Source organism: Canis lupus, chromosome 33, assembly GCF_011100685.1.
Source record: "Canis lupus familiaris isolate Mischka breed German Shepherd chromosome 33, alternate assembly UU_Cfam_GSD_1.0, whole genome shotgun sequence".
In the NCBI taxonomy this organism is placed as follows: domain Eukaryota; kingdom Metazoa; phylum Chordata; class Mammalia; order Carnivora; family Canidae; genus Canis; species Canis lupus.
The window spans coordinates 13,345,788-13,366,681 of NC_049254.1; the positions used below are offsets into that span (position 1 = coordinate 13,345,788).

At 42.3% G+C, this 20,894-nt stretch overlaps 1 protein-coding gene across 8 annotated transcripts in view; it reads left to right on the top strand.

Annotated features, from left to right (window-relative positions):
• Positions 1 to 733: 733 nt before the first annotated feature.
• BBX (BBX high mobility group box domain containing) overlaps positions 734 to 20,894 on the top strand; it is a 268,781-nt gene continuing 248,620 nt past the window's right edge. For 6 of the 8 annotated variants that reach the window (XM_038582723.1, XM_038582722.1, XM_038582727.1 and 3 more), the window contains exons 1-2: positions 734 to 880; positions 4,266 to 4,337. The gene's annotated coding sequence lies outside the window, so the exon portion shown is untranslated. Of the gene's footprint in view, positions 881 to 1,383; positions 1,447 to 1,978; positions 2,027 to 4,265; positions 4,338 to 20,894 lie in introns of those variants that run through there. The other 2 variants (XM_038582725.1, XM_038582724.1) reach the window with 2 other exon arrangements.

Below are 20,894 nucleotides of genomic sequence, written 5' to 3' on the forward strand. Positions count from 1 at the left end.
CACCTTCCCTGACCTGCTGTACCTCCCCGCACCCTCTGTAAGCCCACGCAGGTGATCTGCTGTCCCCTGAGCAGCTGAAAGCGGACAGGTCATCCCAGCAAGAACGTTTAGCTTCGCGTCTGTGCCCGTTGGTGTCGATTTTCCTGCATTTGCCTACGAACGAGGCGCGAACAACCTGAACGCCTTCCAGCCCCCGTCCACTTGCCCTGCACTATCCTGGCCTATGTGACTGCTGACCCATTGACAAAAGAGATCCCAGCAGCCGAGAGCCCTTCTTGGTCACTTGTCAGCCGGGTCGGGCTGTATAAAATCGTAACACAACGCACGCCTCCTTCCGTGGGGCACCACACGGCAGCGATTTAAAAAAAAAAAGAAAAAACAGAAAAAAAAAAAAAAAAAGCCCCTCACTTCCACATCCAGTGGAGTTGTAGTTTATTACTATAACCCTCCCGAGTCAGAAGGACAGCAGTCCCGAGCCTGGCAACTCGGTGCCGACAGCGTGTGCCCCCGTCGCCCCACTCTGCTGGGCCTCTCTACCTGTCCTCTCCTACTGCCTACAGGTCCCGAACATTAGAAAATAGAAAATGTGATGATCTTTGTGTGTCTCTGTGAAATGTGTGTATGTGTGCGTGTGTTTGGGTGTAACGGGCGCTGTGTTTGGCCGCGCGGGCCGTCCGTCAGGCCGCGGACCAATGGCAGGCCGCCTTATATAGGCTGAGCGGCGCCGGGCTCCCGGGCTCATGGACTGTATGTGGAGCAGCTCCGGTGGAGCGGAGGCAGCGCGGCTCCGCGGGCTCCCCTGCACTTTCCCACAGCCGAGCCCCGACCGGCCGCCCAGGGCGAGCCACGCACACGCCCTCGCGCCCGGCGAGCCCGCGAGGTAGGCGCCCGCGCCCCCGGCCCGCCCCGGCCGTCCCCCCGCACTTTCTGTTTTCCCGACTCACTTGCGAGCCGCCGGCTGCAGCCCCGAGGACTCCGCGGCAGGAGCGGCGGCGGCGGCGGCGGCGGCGGCCGGGAGGGTGGACTTGAGGAAGCCGGAGGGAGCCCCGCGCGCCCGCCGCCGCCGCCGCCGCCGCGCCCCGCCGGGCACTCTGCCCCCTCCGCCAAAACTTTGGGTCGGGAGAGGTCGCGGGCGAGGGTCGCGGCGGCCGGCGGGGGGGCGGCGGCGGCGGCGGCGGCGGGGGGCGCGGAGGCAGTGCCCCGCGGCGGGAGGCTGGGGGCCGGGCCGGGGAGCAGTAGGCCAGCCGGTGCCAGGCTGCGTTTGCAGCCAGCACCTCTCGGCGCACGGGCAGCGCCGCCCGAGCGGGGCACGGGGCCGGGGCCGGGGCCGGGGCCGGGGCCGGGGCGCGGGCAGGGCAGCCCGAGGAAAACAACAACAGAGCCGGCCCCCGCGCCGGCGGGAGGCTCGCGGCCGCCCGGGGAGCCCCAAACTTCATCGCGGCGAAAGTACGTGGATCCCCGCCTGGGCTCGGCTGCCGGGGGAGGTGGGGCCTGGGGCGCCGGGGCAGGGGAGGAAGGTACGGGGAGCCGCAGCCCTCGGTGGATTCGTGCAACGTTCCGTGTGCGTCGCGGACCGGGCACAGCGGCCCCGGGGGCTCGTGCATCTGGAGAGTTGGGATTCGGGGTTCCGGCCCCGCGGATCGGTGCCCTCCCGGCGCCCCCCCGCCCCCGCCGCCGCCCCCGCCGCCGCCGCCACCCCTAACCGAATGCGCGGCGAGTGGAGAAAGTGCTGTTTTAGTGCCCGAGGAGCCGGGAGGAAGAATAGGGGGAGAGGGGGGAAGAGGGCGAGGGAGACGGGGAGAGAGAGAAGAGGGAGGGAAAGGCAAGGCGGGGGGGGGGGGGGGGCAGAGAGAGAGAGAGAGGGAGAGAGAGAGGAGGGGGAAGAGGAGGAGGGAGGCTGTGTCAGGATTTTGCTTGAATGTGGGATTATGTTGTGTCAATAAGTTTAAGGTGGAGAGAGCGAGGCTGGGGGTGGCGGTGGAGGGGAGGAGGAAGGCCTTGGCTGCTTAAAGTCAGCTTTCCGAAGGTAAGTTACGGCATTGCATGGTCGCGATGACAGAAAACTTGCAGATCCTTTATCCGGGGATGGGGTCGATGCCTCTAGAAAGAGCTCCCCAGCCCTCCCGAGCCACACTCGTGTTACACTGTTATTTGCTGCGATCCGGGTCGCTAGTAAATTACAGAAATCAGACTCGAGGTTTCTTTTTTCCCTCCTCCACCTCGTCTCGCTCGCTCACCCTCAGAAATTTATTATCATTTTTTTCTCCTTCCTTCCTTCCTTTCTTTCTTTTCTAATTTTCTTTTTCTTTCTTTTCTTTTCTTTTTTTTTTTTTTTTAAATGTCTCGGTAGCGTAGGAAACTTACACGGTAACCGAGACCCACCCCGAGCCCTGTAATGTACAAGGACCCTAAATCCCAAGAATCTGGAACACGTTTCTTGTGTGAAATAGCCGCGATCGTTTCGGCTAAATGAGGAAGGTAAAACGAAACGATGCAAAAAAGCTAAGACACAACATGTACGACACGGGGGGGGGGGGGGGGGGGGAAGAGAGGGAGAGACGGAGAGAGAAGCTATTTTTTGCTTTTCCTTTCTGTAGAAAGGAAAATAAAGCGTGCATTCCCCTTCCCTCCCGGGGTGTAGGGTCTGGGCGATATTTTAACAGTGTGAGGACAAATTAGCCCAGGTGGATCTTGTTGAAAAGTTTTCGCGAGGTGGGGTGGAGGTGGGGGCGGCTCGGAGGGGAAGGTGGGTGGAGGTGGTGGGGGATGGGGACGGAGCGAGCTCCGCCGCTGCTAATGGTCATTGGCCTGGGGCTTTGAAACCATTGCCCGTCCTGCTAATGACACGTCCAGTGCTGGTCTCCAGGCCGCCGACGCCGGGCTGCCGGCGCCGGGGGTACTTTGCCCACGCGGGGAGGGGCTCCCCTCGCCGTCCCCGGGGCTGCCCACTCGCGGCGTGGGGCCCCCACGCGCGCCCCCTCTCCCGCGCGCCGCCGCCGCTGCTCGCGCGACTTTTGCAGGCGGCGCCCCCCGCCCCGCGCCGGCCCCACGCGCGCCGCGCCCCACGCGCGGTCCGGGCTCGGAGTGGCGGCGCCTCCCCGGGGGGCAGCGGAGGCAGCGGCAGCGGCGGTGGCGGCGGCGGGATCTTCGCCGGGGCCCGCGGGAGGAGGAGGAGGAGGAGGAGGAGGAGGAGAGGGAGGAGGAGGAGGGGGGGGGGGAGGAGGAGGAAGGAGGAGGAAGAGGAGGAGAGGGAGGCGTTTTCTGCCCAGACCGCCGCGGGTGCGAGCGGGCACGGGCTCGGGGACACCCCACTCGTTGCTCCTCCGTTATGGAAAGGTGTTTCGCAGACTTTTACGCCGGGAGTGTGGGATTTGTACTTCATTTTCCTCCCCCCCCCTTCCCCAAAGCAAGATGGACTCTATTCCCTTTCTCTTTCTCCCTGTGCCTCTGCCTCTGTCTTGTCAGCCTCTAAGATCGACATTTTGTACTAAGATGCAAACTTGATGGTGACCAGCAACAAAGGCGGGGTGGGAGCCCTCGCTCGCCTCCTCCCCCTCGGCTTCCTAGCGCCCCCCACCCCGACCTCGGGGACCCGGTGGCCCTGCACTTGCCGCCCCGGGCTCCCCGGGCTCCCCCGGCTCCCCCGGCTCCGGCGACTGTGTTTCCCGGCTCGGTTCCGAGCTCCAATCTCGGGATTGTGACTGGGGCCGGGCGTTCGGGCGACGGCTGTGGCCGCCCCAGGTCTGCAGGGCTGAGGGCTGCGCTACCTGCACCCGCTGCTGCCGCCGCCGCCGTGCACCGTGCACCGTGCACCGGGGAGGGGAGGGCAGGGCAGGGCAGGGGAGGGGAGGGGAGGCTCCGGCTGCCTGGGCTGCCTGTCGATTGCTATGATTTGGTTACTGGTCTGTTTGTCCTGGGGGCGGCGATCACTTGTGCAAGTTGATGAATGATCGCGGTGTGGGGTTTGGGTTTTGCAGAAAAGGATCAACTTTCAGCTTTGTACAGACGGGGAGTAGGGAACGAGGGTGCAGGAGGCACCCTGGAATGCCAGCTGGGCTACCCTCAGCCTCTCTCTGCTCCCTGAATGCAGGCGGCTTCTTTGCACAGTTTGCGCGTGGGGGTGGGAGGCAGAGAGAGGGGAAGGGTTGCTGGGGTGCTGGACTCCTGGCTTGTGGGGACCTTCCTTCTTAGGTGTTGCAGGAGTTGGGACTCTATATTGTAAAGCTCTACCATACTGATGATGTACCTTATTTGATACTTTATAGGTCACTATCATATGACAAAGGCTTTGCCGCAGTTCATCTTCCTCCCTGTGTACTTTCCATTTGCCTTCCTGGGTAAGTATGCAAACTCTTCCTACAGGGAAGCCGGATGGCTATTAGCAGTGGCCGAAGGGTCCTTACTGTTCACACAAGAAGATGGCTTACTGGGGTTACAGCACCCCAGAAATCTTATCTTACTGAGTTTCCTTCCCACAGTAGAAGTCAATTTATGAGGCTTCGTATGTAGAATTCAGTTGCTGTTATTTATTATTTTAAGGTAGTCTAGATGTTTACTTCGCATTTATCTGCAAGTATCATTTGAAAACTTAAACTTTCAAATAGTCATTTTAATTGGTAATGAAATTTTAGGGAGTTCCAAGGCCTAGGAAATTTAATACTAGATAATATTGTAGAAAGATTGTAGCCTGAGTGGAGAGAATTATTAAAAACCCAAGGAAGCATTGTGTAGAATGCCTCTCTAATTATAGTGACTGACATTTGCCTATTCTTTCCTAGGTGCTCTGTCTTGGGTAACTTGTGCTGTTTGTGACAGTTATTTTTGCGGTGGGGAAGGGTGGACTGGACAGTATGGTAAATCTAGTATTTAGTGTACCAGCCTGATATCAAAGGCAAATCACTGTTTCCAAATTAATCATAATTTCCTTCAAAATGTACACATTTAGAGAACTTGGATATATTCTAACAGCATGTATATGCAATAAACAGCAGCTCTGAAATCACTTAAGTGCCTGTTTTCACATGCAGGCCCCCCAAATGGAAAAATTGGTGAAATAACATGTGGGACTACAAGTGCCTGTAAAGTTAGTTTTTGAGAAGTAACGGTTTAGGGCGAGAGTTTATAGAACTTTTGAAAGCAGCAAGCTGAGCCCAAATTGCAGAAAACTAGCTTACAACATGCCCCTCCATTGTAAGGAACACCTCAGATACTCCAGGTTGCTGATAAGTTAAATGTGTGTATCAGTTGTGGTACTCGATAATACTACCTTAGTGAAGATGGAGTTTGTATTTTGTGAATGGAAATAGACTTGAACTCAGTTTTCAATTAAAAAAAAAAAAAAAAGTAAAGAGATCTGTTTTGTTGCCTGACTTGCTAATAAGATATTATACATGTTACTAAAAGTTTGTCTTAAAAATGAGAGAAATTGAGGACTAGGCCTTTCTGGTAGTTTCCATATAGTAGAAGAACATACTCTGATGTTGCAGAGAACCTTAGATGATTATAAGTTCCGTGTCCAACATCTTTCATGGAATGTAAATATCACATTATTTCAGATAGTTAAGAGAACCTCTTAATACGTCACATACCTAACAGTCCGGTTGGAATGGTCAGAATGAGATGGTTCTGTAAGATGGATTTAGTGCACACCAAAGTATGTGGATTTCAGTGTCTTTGAAAAAATTAAAAAAAAAATTTTTAAAGCTTGTTTGCAAGAGAAGTTTTTCATTTTTGAACATATGGCAAGAGTATTCAAAATGCATTCCTGATTTACTAAAGAACACCACATTTATACATGTGAGGCGCATTATTTTGTTCACTAGAGCAAACTTTTAATGTTACTTCTTTCCCCGTGGAAGTATATTTGACCAATTCAGAATTTAAAATGGGAATCAGTAATTTCCAGAATAAAAGCGATCTGATGAGCTCTTGCATTTCTTTGAGGTATCAAACAACTGCTTCATTAAAACAATATTTTCAAGAACAGTCTCGGTCTTTGAAGTGAGAGTAGTTTTTGTAGTGTAAAACTTGTAGTAGTGATCTAAGAGAAGTCACCCTGACAATGAATTACCAGTTATTTGCATCTAAAATATATTTATTTGATTTGAAGCTTAATTATCAAAATAAGAATTTAGAGGTTTTGCTTCTATATTGCCAAGAGTTTCCAAACTTCCCATTTTATTATTCTGCATATCTCTATTAAGTTCTGAAACTGAAGTCCTAATTTGCATTTCACATTGATGCTAGTTGTTAAAAAGAGGAGGTTCATATATGTTGTTTCTTAGTGCTACATCTTTTGGAGGTACCGTAGCAGGTTTAGAAAGAGTCTTCTGCTGGAGACTTAGATATTAACAAAATTTGCAATTTTGACACCTTTTTTTTTTTTAATTCCTCTTGATCTTCATATCTAAATTAAAAAACGTTCGGGGTTTAGGAGTTGGTGAGATAGCTCTGCTCTACAACTTGGAACGTATATGCCACCTTTGACCTTATAGATCTGATCTTTATACTTAATCCATTGAAACAGAGGAGATTTGTTTAGACATTGAATTAAGAACACAGCTTTGAGGGAAAGCTAGGATGAACACGTAATTATGGTTTGCTTATGTTGTAAGTAGCTATGTAATTGATAAGGCTTTTTGAATGTAGATAAAGAAGGAGCAGCCTCAAAATAATGCGGCACAATTCACAAAAATCTTCCTCTGCAGCTAAAGTATAAAGTATTTTTCAGTAAAATGACAGACATAATTTCCAATTAATAATCATAAGCCAAAATATTAAAAGTTCACATTTTCCTACGTTTCACATAGCACAGATAAAGCAAGGGCCATATTTTTAACTGTATCTTAGCACGAGTATCAACTACTTTTTTATTAGAAATCTTTAATAGAAGTAAAAAGACTTCACAGTTCAACCCTGCTAAAAAAACCTTTTGAAAATAGCCTCATGATAGACATGGCTGTTTCAAAGAAAATCCTTGAAATTATTAGTGTCATAAAAAAGTGCAGAAGTGTTTAAAATTGTGATATTTAAATGTTCTAAGTTACTAAATTTAGGTAATTAATTATGGCATATTGCATCACCAGTGTGGTACACCTGTATTTTTAAGAGTTAATCTTAGGCAGTGCTTAACTTAAGAAAGAGGCACTTTTCTTGAACTTGCAGTTTGAAGTCCATCTGGTTTTTTAACATTTCACTACTGAGGGCACCTTTTAAAATAGGTCTGAGTGATATCTTTTTTATATTTTTAGTCAACTTCCTTCCTCTCACTATGAAATGAAAACAAACCCAAATCATAAAAACATTGTAATTTTACTGTTTGGTTTTTATCGCATGCCCCAGGTAAATTGGATACAGGTGGTCCTCAGGTTATACTTTGAGAAACACTACTCTGAAAGTAGTAAGGACTAAGGCTAAAGATTGAATGAGGGTCTTCTAGCTAGAAGATTCTGTGACTGTAATTCAATCAGTGGGTTTGTACTACCTCAAGGGCAGTCATCACATACTGTGTCGAATTGTAGAGATTTCTATATATTAAGTTATACCTGAGGAAAGCACTTTTTGAGTACAGCTGCTCTCAACATTCATATATGTTCATATTATCCCTTAGCAGGCAATTACAGTTTCTTGAAATGCCGACATCATTTTAAAACTGTAAAGATACATGCAGAAAATCCCCGTGTATTAATAGGGATTGTTTTCATTTTTTTTTTTTCTTTCAAAGGAAAAGATGAGATGAAAACTGGAGTTAAGGACAGGTTACACAATGGAAATGCAAAAGCAGGCAAGCCAATAACGAATTCTATCTAAAAGTATATATGAATACAGAGAAGATGAAAGATGAAGGGAATGAAAGTCTTAAAGGGATGAATATAGACCATGAAGCATTGGCACATCTACCAAAATATAAACTTTTAATAAGTTAAGATATGTGAGTCAGTTCAATGATCTGGATAGTGAAATAACTACAGCTCGTGAGGAGGTTGTATAAAGTACAAAGTAAAAATGAGAATGAGTTGAATTTTTTGAAGTCTTAGAAAAATAAATACTGTAAAATATTGATTGAGTAATTAAACTAACTGTTAAACATGGCCCTCAGGTGAAGAGAATAGGGGATAAAACGGAAGTTCCTAGAACGGAATAACTAGGATCCTAAAATGGATGTTGAATGTTGGTTTTTTTTTTTTTGTAAAGGGAGTAATTACATAAAACATCGATAACTTATTCCAAAGGAGAAATACAAATGAGGATAAAAATTGTGTGAGGGAGCCATATTAAATGTTTTTGGCTGAGATGTATGGTAAGAAATACATTTTCTATCCCAATTCATATATAAAAACTGAAACACAAGTTTTGCTGAAATAGTACTAGAGTAGTGCCCTCTGGTATTTTCTGTTCTTGTCTGATCTTTATAAATCTAATGTGTTCCAAACTTTTATTAAAAAAACACAGTATTATTCTCTAAATTGATCTTATGATTTAGAGTTTGAAAAAACACCAACCTGGAGGACTTGTTAAAAATGCCCCCTCCCTCCCCCCGAGGGATCCCTAGGTGGCTCAGTCAGTGCAGCATGCTACTCTTGATCTCAGGGTTGTAGATTTGAGGTCCATGTTGGGTGTAGCGATTACTGAAAAATAAAATCTTAAAAAAAAAAAATGGAGGTCCTCAGGTCCCAAATCCAGATAAGCTGATTTAGTGAGACTGAAGTGGGGCCCAGGAATCTGTGTTTTAGCTAGGGCTTTAGTGTTTCTGAAGTGACTCTGACATACTTTAAGAAACTCTGGTGTAGGGGACAGATGGCTAAAGAGTGAGTAGGAGTCATGCACTGAATGTGGGGTTCAGGTTCTTTGACGAGGTCTCTTCCAGCTTCAACAATCTGTGGCTGTGTTTCAATCAGCGTGTTGGCAGTACCTCAGTGTGACAAGAGCCCTTGTCACCCTCTACCCTGAGAATAGCAGGTGTAGTAGAAGGAACAGAGACTTTGAAGCCAAAGATTCCTGGATTCCACCACTGTTGCCCTTCTTGCTTACTGACCGAGGGACTTTAAGCATGTCACTACAAAATAAACTTCCATCATTATGTGCAAAAATATTTACAATGTAGCAGAATGAGAATCACACAAGACTGTGATGTGCGTAATGATCCTTATCCACAGTCAGCGCTTCCATATATATGTTCTAATAGTTCTGTCTCCCCTCATCACAAGTCCTACTAAATTTGAAGTTTCTCAGAGCTGTGCCTTTTAATTTTTTAAACATCTTTTAAAATATTGTATTTATTTTTATTTTTTAAGATTTTATTATTCATGAGAGACACAGAGCGAGAGGCAGAGACATAGGCAGAGGGAGAAGCAGGATCCCTGTGGGGAGCCAGAGGTGGGACTCGATCTGAGGACCCCAGGATCATGCCCCAAGCCAAAGGCAGCCGCTCAATAGCTGAGCCACCCAGGTGTCCCCCCTCTTTTTTTTTTTAAAGTAAACTCTGTACCCATCGTGGGACTTGAACTGATGACCCCAAGATCAAGAGTTGCATGCTCTATCAGCCTGTGCCTTTTAATTTTTGTTTCCTCTAAGGTACAGTTGGCCCTTGAACAACACAGGGATTGGGGTGCCAACAGCCCCCCTCCCTACTGTGCAGTCAAAAATCTGCATAGAACTTCTAACTCCCCAAGAACTTAACTACTAATAACTTACTGTTGGCTAGAAGCCTTACTGATAACATAAAGTCACATATTTTGTATGTTATATGTATTATAAACTATATTACAATGAAGGAAGCTAGAGAAAAGAAAATGTTATTAGGAAAATCATAAGGAAGAGAAAATACATTTTACTATTGTACTGTAAATTATCCTTGTATAAGAGGACTTGCACAGTTCCATGTTGTTCAGGGGCCAACTATAATTCTCAACCCTGGTATCAAACACTGGTGCATTTTTAACTGGATGTGAGGTGTTAGGTAAGCATTTATTATTGAAGAAGGAAATAATAATAACCAGGATAAAAGGATAAAAATGAATAACAAGGCGTGTCATAGTTAAGTATGGTGCCCCTTCAGATTTGGGGAATGATTTCCTGATCTCTTTAAAAAGACAACACAGAAGAGGAGAGTAGCTCTTTTCATATTGCAAAGTGGTTAGTTGTTGGCACAGAGCATTCTTTCCGGTGACTTTGGTCCATCGCGGAATGTCTTAGAGCATGAGTTCTCAAACTTTCTTCTGCTAAGACACATGTAACTGTTGTTTACACAGAGGGTATTATAATTCCCCAGTTACGGACATAGATCAATTAATTATCTGGTGGGTTTACAGGTAGTTCACAGTGTGATAAAGCCACTTCTTTCCCTATCAAGAAAATATATCAGAATATAAGTGAGACTGATGCTATCGTAATGAAAACTTTGGATATACCCATAAACAAATATGTAAAATTCTTTATAAACTGTGGTACTTTGTGTGTAACTAATTACGTGGGCATTCCTCACAACCAATTAAAACTTAGCCTTGTGTCAAGGCGTGAAGATTGAGAAGCGTTACATCCGGAGTGCGTAACAAATTACATTGCACAGAATAGGCACTTAAATAAAAAAGAGGGACAAGCTAAGGAGAAGATGAATGGGAAATACACCAAATCCCTGAAATCTCAAACAATGTGAAAACCAAAAGCTGGGGAAAATGCAACATGTGGTCAAATGCAAAGGAAGTACGGAAGATTGTTAAGTATGAGGGTTCTCAGACATTCCTGTCTTAACTCGAATACTCATTGCCTCTGAGATAGACATTTATTTTTTAAGTAGTCTCAACATTCATTTAATTTATTTGAATAAACTAAAATTAAGTAACTTGTGTTTCTTAGTTTTAAGATTGTATTTGCTGGGAGCATCTTTTTTGCTAAATTCTAATTTATCTTAATTTTTCATCTCCAATAAGTTAAGAAGCTCTATATATTTTGAAAATGTCTTTATACTTGATGTGTTGTGATATTGGATGTACATTCACATCCCTTTATCTAAAAAATGTCTGAAAAACGAAGTTTCTTTTCCCTCCAGAAGTTTGGAATCAAAGCTCTTTTGGTGGCAGACCCAAACTGTCATGGGCTTGTTTAAAGTAGTGTCAAAGCTCACTTAGAAAGATTATTCACATATTTTGCTGTAGAAATAGTAATATATTTGGTATATTTGGCTATGAGGTGCTATCCTAGATCTAGCTAGGAATGTTACGTAATATATGCTGTATGCTCCATCTGACCTTTAAGGTTCGAAAAAATCTGAAGCATACCTGGACCTAGAGCTTTCAGATAAGGGACTGTGATCCTGTCGTATTAACTTTCTTAGTCCACGGAGTGAAATTGTCTGGTATTCCTACCCATTTAACTCAGCGAGTATCCTTTTGCTGATTTTGATCACCGATCATCTGAACATGTTGAGTTCATTGCAAGCTGGTGAATCATGTAAGATACCCTCACAAGATACCTTACCATTATATATTAACTCAGTCACACTGTCTGTTGAAACTCCCAGGCTTCAGTTATGAGGGTGGAAGGCATCAGAGGTATAAAGTCAGGTAAGCAAAATGGTGGTTAGCATTTGTACCTCCTAAGATGAGCAGTGAAAGGCTCCTCCTACGTAAGGAAAGATTAATCCCCTCCCCCGCCCCATCCCACCCTACCTCTGTTAGTTGAACCTCCTATATCATTTTGACATTATTATTCCTTTTTGTTTGTTTGTTTTTGTTATAGTTGTTAGTTTTTAAAATTCTTTTTTGAAGATTTTATTTATATTAACAGAGAGCATGCGCAAGCAGGGGCAGGGGCAGAGGGAGAGGGAGAAGCAGACTCCCCCCACTGAGCAGAAAGCCCTCCCAGGACCCTGACATCAGTACCTGAGCCAAAGGTAGTTGCTTAGCTGACTGAGCCACCCAGGCACCCCTGTAGTTGGTTTATTAAACAAATAGACACGTTGAAATCCGTACTTGAAACTCCGTTTCTCATATAATGGTGAACAAAGTTTACTATTAGAGTTTCTTGAAGGGGTTACATTTTCTTTATGATATTGCCACTTGCATATTTTTCATTCTATCAGAAAAGTAAAAATAGAAAATGTTTTCTGCATATTTAATCTACTGTCAAGTGAGAATGTTTTTGGGTTGTATTGTTTCATAGAGATTGTAGATACCTTTATTTTCAATGATTAAGAAATGCTAAGTTAAGATCTTTCCTTCCTTCCTATTTTTTTTTTTTTTTAAGTAATCTTTATGCCCAGCATGGGGCTTGAACTCACAACCCCAAATCAAGAGTCATGTGCTATACCCAATGAGCCAGCTGGGCACCCTACTTTTTTTTTTTTTTTAAGGAATTTATTTATTTATGAGAGAGACACAGAGAGAGGCAGAGACCTAGGCAGAGGGAGATGCAAGCCCCCTATGGGGTGCCCGTTACAGGACTCAATCCCAGGACCCAGGAGGATCATGACCTGAGCCAAAGGCAAGATAGTCAACCACTGAGCCACCCAGGTGCTCCTAGTACTTTTATTTTCTTATAAAGTCATTACAGAAAAACAAAGTGTGATGTGAGGAAGAGAATGTATGACAGACCAGGAATTAACTTAATAGCTATACTTGATCTATTGTTATGGTTAAGACTTAAATCAGTCTTCACTTAGTATAGACTGAAATGGTTAATGGCTAAAGAAAGTTTTTCTTCCGGAATCATTTATTGATACAACTATATCCTTTGGTGTGGGAAAGCCACAGATTGAGTAATTCAGAGAGTCTTATTAACAATGCTGATTCTTTTAATCTGAAAAAATGCAGAGTTGTTTTTCAGCTTTTGGTGCACCTCTCAAAGCTCACCCAAGTGTAGAGTTCTCATTGACTGCAAAGGGAATGTGGGAGAGCATGGAACAAAATGAGAAATTAATTCTCTATACCCAGCTGTCAAATTCTGATTATCTTAGGAGTTACAGAAGTTACACACTTTTTTTCTTTCTGGTCCTCTCCCTTCTCTTTCCTACCCTGTCTTTTCTTCCCTCTCTTCTCTTCTTCCATCCGAGTACTAACCAGGCCCAACCCTGCTTAGCTTTCGAGATAGACGGCAGTGGGCTCTCCTCTCCTTTTATCTGTCCTCCCTGATTTCTATTTGTCTCTTTTTTTCTCTCAGCCTTTTAGTGTATTCGCTCATTTGCGATCTGTGATACTGCCTACAGATATTTGAGAATGAGTATGGAATTGAATTTTCTTTTACCATCATTTGATTTTAAATGTTTCTTTACAGTTTTGAGTTATTTTAGTAATTAGCACTAGCCAGGTAATAAAGTTGTTAATGTACAAATTTGAGACTTACAGAGTTCCCTAGTATCAGGAAGGGATTATGAGGAGCCTTTCACAAGACTATGTAAGACAAATCACTTGTTATTATTATGAGATAAATTGAAGTAAACTCCTTATCCAGTCATTTTTGTGTTTTAGGGTGATAGGGTGACTACATGGGTTCATTTATATTTAAGGGAAAGTTGAAAGCAGATTTTAGAAGAGTTTCCCAAATACTGTTGTACTTTGGGAGGAAGGGGCTAAGATCATTTGGACTGAGGGCCTTCTTAGGATGCCCAAGTTTGATTTTTACTACTTTGTTTTTCACAATAACTTTCTGATCAGAGGTAACCCTATTTTAGTGACGAAGAAACCAAATATCAGGTTAAGTAACTTGTCTGAGGTCACCCAGGTAGCCAGAGACTATGCCACGGTCTCCTGGGCTGCTTCTGTATGTCCCTGCCTTTAGGACCACATTCTAAGAGGTCAGAGCTGAAATGTGTGGGACAGCTTTCAGCCAGGGATTCCTCCCAATTTTTCTTTCTCCCAAAAGAGAAATCTTCATTTTGAAGTGATAGGGTTGGAACACTGTTCTCCATCGTTCTTCAGGGAGATAGGTAGGTAAGAAAGTCTCTAAACTGGGGCCTGCTGTCAGTTCTCATCTGCGAGGTCACAAGGACTAAGCCAGCTCCACATTTAGTTTATAAATTGACATTTAGTGAACTTTCTTTTTAGTTGGTGTATCTACTATATAAATGTCTAATAATAACAGTTATTATTTTTACTATTATTAATTCTGCTGGTATACCCGTAGAAATCATTTGTTCTTTAATGAGGAGTTCAGTTTTTCAAGCTGAATATGCTATGACATTTTTACTTTAGTATTTTTATTTTAGTAAATTTATAGATAATATATATCTATATTAGATACCTTACATACTTTTTTTGTTATTGAAGTATAGTTGACATACGATGTTGTATTAGTTTCAGATGTACAACAGAGTGATTTGACAATTCTGTGCATTACTCAGTGCTTACCACAATAAGTGTAGTCATCGTATGTCACTGTATAAGATTATTACAGTATTATTGACTCTATTTCCTGTGTTGTACTTTTCATCTTGGTGACTTCCTTATTTTATTACTGGAAGTTTTTACCTATTAATCTCAATTACCTTTTTAGCCCATTTTCCCATTCTGCTCCCATCTGGCAACCACCAGGTTATTCTCTGTATTTAAGTCTGGTTTTCGTTTGTTCATTAGTGTTTTGGTTTTTTTTTTTTTTTTCTTTTTTTAAAATTCCGTATATAAGTAAAATCATGGTATTTCTCTTTCTCTATCTGACTTACTTCACTTAGCATAATGCCTTTTAGGTCCACCTATATTGTTGCAAGTGGCAAGATCTCATTCTTTTTCATGGTCAGTATTTGGTGGTGGTAGTGGTGCGTGTGACATCTTCTTTCCCACCTTCCTCACGGTGGACACTTGGGCTGCTTCTATAACTTGGCTAATGTAAATAATACAGTAAACTTAGGGGTGCATATATCTTCTTGAATTAGTGTTTTCATTTTCTTTAGGTAAATACCCAGTAGTAGAATTACTGGATAATATGGTATTTCTATTTTTAATTTTTTTGAGGATCCTCCATACTGTTTTCCACAGTGGCTGCACCAGTTTATGCTCCCACTAGCAGTGTGCAGGGAGGGTTCTTTTTTCTCCACATCCTCACCAACACTTGTTATTTCATGTCTTTTTGATAATAGCCATCCTGACTCTGATGTGAGACTCCAGTACTTTTTAATACTTACTTGGTGAATGTATTTTACTAAAGGAATTCACCAATATAATATGGGGATAGTGTTAAAAAATAGTTTTCTGATATTTGCTTTGAAAATAAGTTCAATATGAGTAGAAAAATTAAGCAGATTCATGGACTTCATTTCAGAGTATCTGATGATCAAACATGAATTAGATACAGAATTAGTCAAAAGTTACCATTTCGTGAAATGGCTTATGGGTACTTTTATTTTTACCCAAGAAACTTATTTCTGCGGTGATTAAGAAGAGATTTTATAAATTACACATTTGTATACAAGTAGCAAATCATTTAGGAAATACAAAGTACTAAGAGCCCTATTCATCTGAAATTAAATTCTTTTATCTTTGCAAATTGAGCAAAATCAGAGCCTCATTCCCATATAAAAGACAAAAAGTTTGTCATTCTTTGTTTTTTAATGGCTTTTCTTTTCCCCTGGTCCACGAAACATGTAAAGAACATATCTATTTTGTCAAGGTAATTTTTGTGGATGATAATCTTACTAAGACTGTGCTCTTACATTGTTTTAGGGGAATGATACTTTATCAAAGTGTTGGGCTTCCATTTTTAGTTTTTCATCCCCCTCCTCCCATCAAATACTTCTATACTGTTTTCATTCAAATAGGTTGGTTTTATGACATTTGACACCTTTCTTTCTACTTCCTTTCTTAGGTCATGTTCAGAGAACATTTTGCATATTAAATAATTTGGTCAAGTGTTGGTGAGATTCAGTTAGCCAGATTGAATACCAGCTGACTTCACTGTTCATGGATCAGGTGCCCATGGTGTGTCGATGCTGACCTGTACTTTGAGGAGATAGAGATGAATGTGGAATAGCCTTTGAGCTTAAAGCACATGCGGTCTACTGGCTGGAAAAAGCCCAATAGACGTAAATATCTATCATATAAGTTATTCTGTGCTAATCGTTCTAACAGATGCAGCATACAGCAGTCCTAGAGTCAAATACCCTGAAAGCTGGCGGATTCCAGCATAGGAGCTGGACACTGAAATATGGGGGGAGCTTCTTACTGTTACAGTGTTTGTCCTAATTGTCATGGAGCTTGTGAAACTAATTTGGTCCAAGCACTAGAGTGGATTTTAAAAATCAGGCTTCTAGGCTTCGTTTGGCTTTTACTCAAATATTAGTGCATCATTTTGTCTTTTGATCTGTTTTTCAAGGTCCCAGACTTTTTCTTGTAGCTGTTACAGCTTTCAATTTATATTAGAAAGTTAAGTGCCAGTCGAGTGTTTTGGAATTCCTTTTAATTTATTTTTCGTTTTTTTTTTTGTTTGTTTATTGCTATTAATGTCACAGTCTGTGATGACAACACTTTTGAAGTGAAAGGAAATGGTTGAGGATTCCACATGTACCATATCATGTTAAAGACACCTAAAATGGACTAAGTTTGAACTAGGCATCCGCACTAGGAGTCCAAACATATGCCAATAAAAGTACTACAAACTCCTGTAGCTAAGACTTACTTTACTAGTCAGGAGTATATTAATAAGATCTGTAGCCTGAGTATTAAGCTCTGCAAACAAAATGAGACTCTAAAGAGATAAAAGTGTGCTTTTCTATCCATGCGAGATTACAGATTAAAAATGATGCCTCGTTTTCCCATCGAGCAGTTTTCAGATCCGCCAGTGTGTTTTCAACCTGTGTTAACAACTGCAGTTTCTGTCTTGGTTTAGTAAACCATGGCCCGGAGGGTACCTGAGAATTTGGCTTTTTTGGATCCCCTTTTATGCTTCGTGATCTGGGTCTGATCTTTGGAATCCTCTCTGGATCAAACCTTCAGTATCACTTCTTAATCATGACTTCTGTGTTTATTACACCTCAGAATTGTATGCATTTTTCACCCATTTTTATTTGTGGCTCTCTTTTAACTGATCATTTCAGGGTATCAGTCCAGTTTAGATGAAAACTTTGTTTCTGAAATATTCTGCACAGTGTTCCAGATGCCAACCCTGGCTGCTTTAATAACAAACAAAATGCACTTAATAAGCCACATCATAAAGGAGAGGCCTGATCTGGGAAAATATTTCTTCATAGGCTCACAACATTGATAATGACCTTAATGTTTACATTAAAGCAGCAAAGGGGAACAGAGACTCACAGAATAGTAACTTGTGAGTCTTTTTTCTGTTTTCTATCTTTGGGCTGTTTGGCATCACAGAATTACAACTATTTGGATCTCACTATTTACCAAGGCCTCTTGGTAATAATGAACTTCTTTGTAAGTTTTTTATAGGGATATGAGTTCTCATCTCGTTTGGTGCCATGTTTTAGTATAGTTGACCCTTGAACAAGAGGGTTAATGGCACTAATGCCTGTGCAGACCAGATTCCAAGTAAAACTGTTGACTCCAAAACTTAAACTACTGATAGCTCGCTGTTGATCAGAAGCCTTACTGATAACTTTAACGATTAGTACATTTTGTGTATGTATTACCGTATTCATATAATAAAGTAAACTAGAGAAAAGAAAATGTTAAGAAAATCCTAAGGCTGAGAAAATACATTTACTGTACTATAAAAAAAAATCCATATGTAAGTGGACCTGTGCAATTCAAACCTGTATTCAAGGGTCAGCTGTAGTCCCAGAGAACATGTTCAGATTTGATGCCAGCCAAGGATTTTGTTTTGTTTTGATAGTTTTTCACATATAATTTCTGCATATGAATAATGCAAATCCATATAGAAGTTTCTTATAGCTTGAAATGTCTTTGAGGAATGGGATCACAGGTGGGGACAGAGTTGTATGTGTGAGGACCTGATCTCATATACAGTGATGAGTTTACTGCATAAGAAATTGTGATTGTGAATCAGTTGTTAGGAAGTGAGTTTCCTTTTCTTTAAATTTTTTTAATGTGACTGTAAATGTCATTCCTGACATATATTTCAAATATAGCCAGATGGTTTTAAAGTCTAATATAGGTCTTAAGAATTTGGATAATTGGAACTTCATTAAAGAGGTTTCCCTTGAAAAGTTTTGACTTCATCAGATTTTCAAAACTGTGTATTTCAGTTGATAAATTGTCATCTCAGAATGCTTCGTGTGTATTTCTTTTTTTTTAAATTTTTTTTTTTTAATTTTTATTTATTTACTTATGATAGTCACAGAGAGAGAGAGAGAGAGGCAGAGACACAGGCAGAGGGAGAAGCAGGCTCCATGCACTGGGAGCCTGATATGGGATTCGATCCCGGGTCTCCAGGATCCCGCCCTGGGCCAAAGGCAGGCGCCAAACCGCTGCGCCACCCAGGGATCCCTTCGTGTGTATTTCTAATTGATCTTCAATTAGCAGTGGCTACTGATCTTACAGATTGAACAAATTTTACTGTTCCCAAGTCCCTATGTTAAGTAATCAGTGATCTATGAAGTAAGCATGGAGTATAGTACAGATCATTTTGTGAAGAAAAGCACTTTTTGATAAAGCAAATAATCGTTCTTTACCTGCTTGGTGATTATGGGCTCCATATATTGAATTGTTATTACTTTATGCGACACGTATTGAACCCATAATATGTAGGCATTCTGAGGTTTGCAGAATAAAAAGGTAATGGCTCTGGCCTCAGGTTGGTTCTAGTATAGTAAGCATATGTATTCCAGATATGGAACGGCAAGGCAGGGTGTTATATGCATGACACACGGGGATGGCAGAGTATAGAGCAATTCAGGGAAAGGAAATCTGGATGGACCTGAACTTTGGTTGTGCAGCTGAATGTTTAGACATCCTTGCAAAATGCTTATTTGAATCTATCAGAGAGAAAAATGAATCTAGTGGACAGCCCAGGCTCATCCCACTTGGGCCAGACAGTTCACTCCAAACGTGTCGTCAGGCAAGCCAGTGGCCTGTGGACTCTTAAAATGTTATTCCCCTCAGTAAAAGAATTTGAGCATGTATTCTTGATATGCGTACATTTATTTATAAATTATGTATCTACTGGGCTATTCATATATTATGTATTTTAAAAATATAAATAGCTTAGAGATAAAAAAGACCAGACAAATAGAACATGAAGGAAAATTCTGATATTTTCTGACCTACTCCAGTGGATCATCTTTTGCTCATCTTTTGGAGTTCAGGAACCCTACTTTGGAGACTGTTGAATAAATTGGGCAATATCACCCCACATTTAGGTTAAGTTCTGTAAGATCAGGGTCTTCTTGATTTTGTTCATTTCTGTATCCCAGTGCCTTGAACCTTGTAGAGCTCGTCTGAGACTCTTGAACGAATAGGCAGCCAGTTAGGCTAGTTGGTAGGGATGAGGACAGTCTAGTTCAGCATGAGGGATCTGGTGAAAATAGAGACAGTTTCTGTTCAGTGCTCTATCTTCTGTGTCTGTAAAAGTGCTTACCACATAGTAGGGACTAAATACATATTAGTTGCCCAAGTATAGGTTTGGACAGGGTGTGGCTCAGCATGGCAGAGGCTCTAGATTCCTTGGCATGAAAAGGTTAAGTTCCAGGAGGTGCCCCTTAAAGCAGGACAGAGTATGGAGACAGACTAAGCTATAGATAGGCAGAAAGATAGAGCCCGTGAAGGGGGTCACTGTGTTAGTAAGAAAAACTCTTGAGGAATGGCTTGGGTGACCTCTGATCTTAAAACAAAAACTGTGACCTTCCTAAGCATTAAAATCTGGATTTTTCTTCTCTTTGTACCCATGGCACCTAGGCCACAACATGGTAAGTGATGAATTTTTATTGAATTGCTCTGTTTTATACTATCTATGTGCTGGGTATGGAAGTCTCTGAGGCCACAGGAATGGGTTAGCATCAAGATCAGAGGCCTGTAAAGGGAATCCTGTCCTGATTGAAGTAAAGCCAGCAATGCTGGGAATACCTCACACACAGATAACGTTTTTTTAAGCCTTGGCAGTGTTGCCTGCACAGGGGTGTGCTCTAGTGTCCACTACTACCAAATCACATCTAGTTGTTTATTTAAAGGTCATTGTTAACATGTTACTGACGTATTATCAATGAAGAAAACGGAGTTTATGATAGAATTATTTTTTAGATGCTCTCGTCGTATTCCTTCTTCCCTCATCACTGAAGCTGGGATGTGTCACGGATCACCCTAATGTATACTATTCTAATTAGTACTGAATTCATTTACAAATAAATAAAGCAAGGCCGTTTGCTTTTCTCTCTTCTTTCTAGAATTTTCTGATTTAGACTTACTCTTTTAAAAAAAGAAATTCCAGTTTTGTGGTCATAAAACAAACCTGTCATGCATTTTATTTAGCATTGTCTGAGTGGGGAGAGCAAACATTTCCTCCTTAAGAAGAAGCTGCGGCATTAACTCTTTCCTTTAGAAGCTGGCCAGGTGAAGGCATCCTTCTGTGGCTCAGCCAACACCAGTCAAGGCAGATACCCCCTGGTCCTTTTAGCGCTTCATCTCATTTGGGACATGTTTATTTAAAGCAGTTTTACATCTGCACAATTAATAAATTACTGTGCTCTAATTTCCATTTCTGATGTCTTGCAAGTAAACATAGGAAGTTCCCCTTTGCCCTTACAAAAACAGTTCAGTCTCTCCAGCTTCCTAGTGCAGAGTAAAAATTTCTTCAGAGGGCCCTCCTGCATTTGAAGCATGGGCTCCAAATAAAGGCTTCAACAGTTAAAAATTTTTTGCTCTCATCCTTTTCCTCATTAAGTCATCAGATCTTTCTGTATTGCAAGGCTGTTCCCCTTAAAGGCACAGTAACTGTAAAATATGTCTTGCACTTGTTACTGCAGTCTAGAGTTTACACTGTGGTTTCAATGACATCTT